Source organism: Orycteropus afer, unplaced genomic scaffold (genome assembly GCF_000298275.1).
Source record: "Orycteropus afer afer isolate SDZICR_OR568_19922 unplaced genomic scaffold, OryAfe1.0 scaffold00025, whole genome shotgun sequence".
NCBI lineage: Eukaryota > Metazoa > Chordata > Mammalia > Tubulidentata > Orycteropodidae > Orycteropus > Orycteropus afer.
The window spans coordinates 3,894,637-3,901,671 of NW_006921612.1; the positions used below are offsets into that span (position 1 = coordinate 3,894,637).

At 39.0% G+C, this 7,035-nt stretch overlaps 1 non-coding gene across 1 annotated transcript; it reads right to left on the minus strand.

Moving 5' to 3' along the window:
* Positions 1–1,432: 1,432 nt before the first annotated feature.
* LOC122152273 lies at positions 1,433–1,540 on the minus strand. Its single transcript, XR_006164490.1, has one exon. It is a non-coding gene; the product is annotated as a U6 spliceosomal RNA (small nuclear RNA).
* Between the last annotated feature and the right edge of the window lie 5,495 nt (positions 1,541–7,035).

Genomic DNA, 7,035 nt, shown 5'->3' on the forward strand with positions numbered 1-7,035 from the left:
CCTCGGAAGGAAGGTTGGGCAATTGACTTCTGTAGTGATACTGCCTTGGAAACCCAAGGAGGGGTCGCTATCGAGTCGGATCCGACTTCATGGCAGTGAGTTAGTTGGTTTAGTTTGCAAGATGGACAGGGCCAGAGAAAGTCCAGTGAGGATGGGAAATTTTGAAATGATGGCACCGAGTGGTGTTGAAAAGTTCTGGCTTTACAATTCCATAAACCCATGTTTAAATTTCCCATTTAATAGCTGCCTGACTTTGGACAATTATTTTACAGACTTTCTGAGCCTGTTTCCTCATCAGTTTAAAACAAAATAAAAATGTATGCTTCTTAATGTTTTGGTAAGAATTCAGTGAGATGAGGAATGTAACTAGCAACATGCCTGAAACATTGTTGATAATCAGTATCAACTCCTCCATCTTGTTTAGCAGAATGAAGGTAGTTGTAGTACTTTAACAACAACTACAAAATTGACTGAAGTTGAACGTATAAAGTATACTAATATATGGATATAAAATAATACTGCTGCTGCTTGTAATAATGAGGATAATAATACTCTCTTGCATTTGTGGAACATGCTTTGCACAGTTAATGGGGAAACCCATCTAAATCTGAGGCATGCTTAAAATAGCCTGGCACTTGGCTGCTAACCAGAAGGCTGGCGGTTCAAACCCACCAGCCACTCCTCAGAAGGAAGGTTGGACAATCTATTTCCATAGAGATACCACCTTGGAAACCCAAGGAGGGGTCTCTATGAGTCAGATCTGACTGGAAGGCAGTGAGTTTCGGTCTTTCAGTTTTGGTGTTAAAATGCACAGAGGCTTATAAAACATTCACAGGCTTATAAAAGCATTCAGAACTTTTCGATCTCCCTAAGGAGACCCATCAAAATAGTGGCCTTGATAATGTTCTTTCTTTGTACTTCTCATTCTGTCCCTATAGTTGCTGTTTTCTAAGCTCAGTCTAGATTCAGTGTGTTGCAAACCACTGCCCTAGAGTTTCATATTCTTTTCTTTTTCTTAAGATCAATTGTTTATTGATTTTCTAAAATAATATACATTTAAACTTAAGAGATGACATTTTTTGGTATATCTGTATCATGTTGTTGTTGTTGTTATGTGCCGTCGAGTCGGCCCCGACTCATAGGAATGAGGATTTATGCTGGTAAATTTTGATGACAAACATGTACACACATTCCCCTCCCTTTTTTTTCTTTACTTTTATTGTGGTGAAAACATACACCATAAGGCATTGGCTAACATAACAACTTCCCCATTTACAACTCAGGAACATTGATGACATTTTTCATGTTGTTCCCCCATTGTTGCTATCCTTTTCCTAATTATCCCACCATCATTAGCATAAACTCAATGCCCCGCAAACAAAAGCTTCCCCTTTCTCCCTCTCGCCTACCCCGGTAACTACTAATAATCTTTAAAAATATGGAACGCTTCACAAATTTGCGTGTCATCCTTGCTCTGGGGGCATGCTAATCTTCTCTGTTATTGTTCCAATTTTAGTATATGTGCTGCTGAAGCAAGCACTACACACATTCACTTTCCAAGCAAGACATTGATCTCCCTGGAAACGATATCAATGCATAGCTTGTGATGGCAGTGGTAATTTCACCAGGTCTAAGTGATACTTAAAAAACAGAGGGTCCCTTGCAGCCTCAAGCTGTGTGATCATAGTAGAACTGCCTGCACTTCTGTTGCGGGGAGGCTGAGGAGGCTTGGGAGACCCTGATGCTGTAGACAAGACCCAACCTTTATTTGCTCGCAAAGAATACCGTGACTATGAAATCTGCAACTACTGGAAAGACATAGGAGTTTGAAAAAAAATTTTTTTTAAAATTTTAATTGTGCTTGGAGTGCAAATTTACAAAACATATTTGTTTTACATTCAACAGTTCATGCACATTTGATTTCACAGACCTGATTATCCTCCCTAGCCATAAAAAACTCTCCTCCAAGGTGCAGGAGTTTCTTTTACAGAGTTCTGCTACAGAAAGGACTAAGGCTATGTGAACTCTAGACCCACAGCTAACTGACATTGATGGGATTTCACTAAGAGGATTTCTTCACCTCAAAGATAGGCAGGAGGCCTGGCAGCACAGCCGGACTTGTGCTCTGAGGTCTTGGGCTTCGAAGAGATTGCATTCTCTGAATTTCAAATAATGTATACAAATATACACCTAGACATGACAGTCTAGTAGAAAGCATCTTAATCTGTTTTACAGATATATGGGCTTGAAGGTAGTCTTCTTACTTTGAACTTTCCAAATCATTGATAAAACTGTTAATTTGCAAAAGAGTAAAGGTTAAGCAAGAACAGAGTGAAGATGACTTTTGGATATGACGGCTTCTGTGAGTTCTACATAGGTTATTTCAGGCCACATTCAGACACCCTGGGGCTCAAAGAGCATTCATAAGATGACAATTCCAATATTTCTCCATCTCTTTCCTCAAACATCATCTGTTTAAATGGGCTACATTTTCTGCCAGTTAACCCATGCAGTGCACAGGTGATTAATGGTACAACATGGAAATAGATAATTTCGTCAAGATGCACAGTCTTAAATCAAAAATCTCAAAATCTTCACTAGAAAATGGCATGTGAGTTTGTTCATTTAGGTTGCAAGGTGATGAGACTTCTCAGAGAAAACAAATAATCTGAGAAGCTGGACTATATGATGAACACATAATCAGGATTAGAGGAAGACTCACTCACAACCTGCCATATGCAGATGATACCACCTGCTTGCTAAAAGTGAAGAGGACTTGCAGCACTTACTGATGAAGATCAAAGACTATATCCTTCAGTATGGTTTATACCTCAACATAAAGAAAACAAATATTCTCACCTCTGGACCAATAAGCAACATCATGATAAATGGAGAAAATTTTGAAGTTGTTAAGGATTTCATTTTTCTTGGATCTACAATAACTTCTATGGAAGCAGCGGTCAAGAAATCAAATGATGCATTGGGAAAATCTGCTACAAAAGACCTCTTCAAAGTGTTAAGAAAGCAAAGATGTCACTTTGAGTACTAAAGCACACCTGACCCAAGCCATGGTATTTCAGTCACCTCATATGCATGCAAAAGCTGGACAATGAATAAGGAAGACTGAAAAAAAAAAAAATGATGTCTTTGAATTTTTATGTGCTGGCAAAGAGTATTGAATATACCATGAACTTCAAGAAGAGCAAGCAAATCTGTTTTAGAAGAAGTGCATTCAAAATGCTCCTTACAGGGTAGGATGGTAAGTCTTCATCTTACATACTTTAGACATGTTATCAGAAGGGACCAGTTCTTGGAGAAGGACATCACATTTGGTAAAGTAAAAGATTGGCAGAAAAAAGGAAAATCCTCAACCCAATGGATGATACAGTGGCTACAACAATGGACTCAAAAATAGCAATGAGTATGAGGATAGTACAAGACTGGGCGATGTTTTATTCCATGGTACATGGGGTCACTATGAGTTGGAACCAGCTCATTGGCACCTAATAGCAACAACACCAGAAGTTCACGTTATGGATCTATAATTACAAAGGGAGCCAAGTCAACATGATAAGTAGTGCCAAACAAAGAAAGGAGATGGAGAGAACTGGTTTCCTTGCATCTTAATTGAATTGCAGAATTAGTCAATTCTGGAGCTATCATATCTTGTATTTATACAAAACTTCCTTATTATTTAAGCCAGTTAGGCAGGGTTTTCCTTTACTTGTCATAAAAACAAAACTAAACTATAATACCTCTCTTACAAATATAAAATAAATACATGTCAAAGATTTTAACTCCATTTATTAATGAGTGCTGGTTAAGGTTGTGTGTCAACTTGGCTGGGCCATGATTTTGAGTGGTGTGGCAGTAGGATGTAGTTATTCCCTGTGATGAGATTGGATGTGGTGTAATCAATTTCAATGTGAGACTTTAATCGGTGGAAGGGGAATTGTCTTTGGGGTGTAGCCTGCTTCCAGTGTATATGGAGGAGCTTTGAGAAAGGTCTCTAGCTTGTTGGCATATCTTGGATTCATCATCTGCTGAAGCCAGTAGCCTGCTACACTGCCTGACATGTTTGCTGCTGATCTTGGGATTGTGTCATTTTACCTGTTGATCTTGGGTTCATCAGCTTCAGCAGCCAGTAGCTGTGTAGGTCAGAAGAAACATCCAGCTCCAGCGGGCCTGTAAAAAGAGGCTGAGCTGAAGCCCAAGGTCAAGGGGCCTTCACCTAGCCCCTAGAGCTGGCACTCTGAATTCAGACTTCTAACTGTAAAAAATAAATTCCTGTTTGTTAAAGCCATCCACTGTGGTATTTCTGGTATAGTGGCACTAGAAGACTAAAACAAGGAGGGAACTAGTAAGATGTTACAATCAGTTTAAAGGAAATGTAAGAGTCAAACACAAAAGGCAAATAAAGAATGCTAGCAATGAATTTATAAATAGGTCCCAAATTACCTTTTCCATGGGAAAGGAGGAAGGAAATCAATTCTCTCTACCCAATAGCATTAATTTGCATGTTTAGGGGTAAAAATCATTCACACTCCTAGCTTTATCTATAATTTATGGAGTTGTAAAGTAGCATTCAATCTGCCTACTGAGCAAATAGTCTGAGAAGCTGGACTATATGAGGAATGTGGCATCAGGATTGGAGGAAGCCTCATTGATAATCTGCAATATGCAGATGACCCAACCTTGCTTGCTGAATATGAAGATGACTTGAAGCACTTACTGAAGAAGATCAAAGATTACAGTCTTTAGTATGGATTACACCTCAACATAAAGAAAACAAAAATTCTCACAACTGGACCAATAAGCAACATCAGGATAAATGGAGAAATGATTGAAGTTGTCAGGAATTTAATTTTACTTGGATCCACAATCAACACCCAAGGAAGCAGCAGTCAAAAAAGTCAGACATTGTATTGCACTGGGGAAATCTGCTGCAAACGACCCCTTTAAATTGTTAAGAAGCAAAGATGTTACTTTGAAGACTAAGGTGCACTTCACTCAAGCCATGATATTTTCAGTTGCCTCATATGCATGTGAAAGGTGGACAATGACTAAGGAAGACAGAAGAGTTGACTCCTTTGAATTATGGTGTTGGTGAAGAACACTGAAAATACCATGGACTGCCAGAAGAACAAACAAACTTGTCTTGGAAGAAGTGCAGCCAGACAGAATGCTCCTTGGAAGCGAGAACGGCCAGACTTCATCTCACCCCTGCTTTGGTTATGTGGTCAGAAGGAACGATTCCCTGGAGAAAGATGTTATGCTTGGTAAAGTTGAGGATCAGCAAAAAAGGGGAAGACCCTCAACAAGATGGATTGACACAGTGGCTGCAATGATGGGCTCAAGTATAGCAAGGATTGTGAGGGTGGTGCACAACTGGGCAGTGTTTTGTTCTGTTGCATATAGGGTCGCTATGAGTCAGACCAGACTTGACGGCACCTAACAAGAACAAAAATACCTTAAACAAAATGAAAGATGTAAACCTAAAGGAATGAGAAAATCTAGAATTAAGCAATGCTTTCATTTCCATGGAAGACACCCAGTAATCATTTTGTTCTATTTCAAAGTTTTTCATACATGAGTCAGATCTGTCAAATCTAAAAGATGTTTTACCCTGTTGCTCCAACCCCTTTTCTTAGTCTGAGTGCCATGATGATTTTGGTCACTGCCCAATGGTTTTTTTTTTTTTTTTTTTTTTTTTTTTGTGATTCTCTTAGTTTCCAAGGAAGCAAGACTACTGTCAGTTTCTCTTTGAAGCACTGTCTGCTCTAGTGTCTAAATTTTACAAGCAGGGACTGAAGCTGGTAAATCAGTCATGATGAACAATTCTTTCCTTGCTTCTTGAGGGGGAAGATGTTTTTGAATTAAATTGGATTTCTACTTGGGTTCCATGTTCACGTCTGTGATGCTTTTCTGGTAATAGATCTATCATTTCTGTTTGTAGTATTTTAAAGCAATTGCCAGTGATTTCTAAACTTTTGCTTAATAGAACGTTGGATTGTAGATGTTTTTGCAAGAACTTCCAGCCTTATGCACACTGCTCTTAATAAAAAGTTCTGAATTACGTATAACTTAAAAAAATGCCACTGAACTGACATCCAGGATAGAACTGTGCCCCACTTTCCAGAAGTAGCTCTCCAAGTCTTTTTTCCCAGCATCTCTGGTAGACTCTAACCTCTACCATTTTAATTAACAGCTGAGCGTTTGCACCACCCAGGAAACTTACTTATATCTTTAAAGTAGCTTAAAACTTGCTTTCAAATTTAACCTCTTCCCAGACGTTCCTAAAAGTAGTCAGAGACCTCTTCAAGAGCCACCAACTGCAGGAATCATTTGTGCAGAGGACTGAATAATCTCGTTTAAGCTCCCAGATCTTGTTTCTTTCCTCTTGGCCTATGACTTGATTGTCCAGGTGCAACTGGTTTGTCTGCTTCCACTGGCAGATTTCCCCAGTCAGGATTTTAATTGAATAAATTCAGTGAACACCTACTCTGTGCTAGGCCAGTCCTAGGCATTTATTCACCATAGTGACCAAGAGATGAATGGTTCTTGTGAAATAGGTTTTATTATAAAAAACATTAAACAAGCATGCAACTCAGTATGATTTAGTTTCTGAAGAATGCATAGAAATTTCCTTTGGAGCACAGAGAATGTGTGGAGGGTTGATGGGAACTTGGGGAGTGTAGAAGAGGACTGGGCTACATCATTCAGAAAGGGACAAGTCAGGAAGCTACTGCAGTAACAGGGGCAGGGGGTGAGGATGGAGTCTTGCTTGGGGGAGACATAGGCAAGGAAGGATTGACAGGGTATTTAGGAAGTAGAATTGATGGGATTTATTGTAGCCTTTTTCCCAAGATATTTTATAATTTATGTTTCATAAGGATGCTAACTATCATGTATTATTTCTATAAAGTATTATTTGGGCCTGGAGGAAAACATGGAAGTGAATATGCTAAATTGTTAACTTGGGCTTTATAAGGTCAGAAAGAAGGGAGGATACAAGCAAACAAACTATTAAAACAC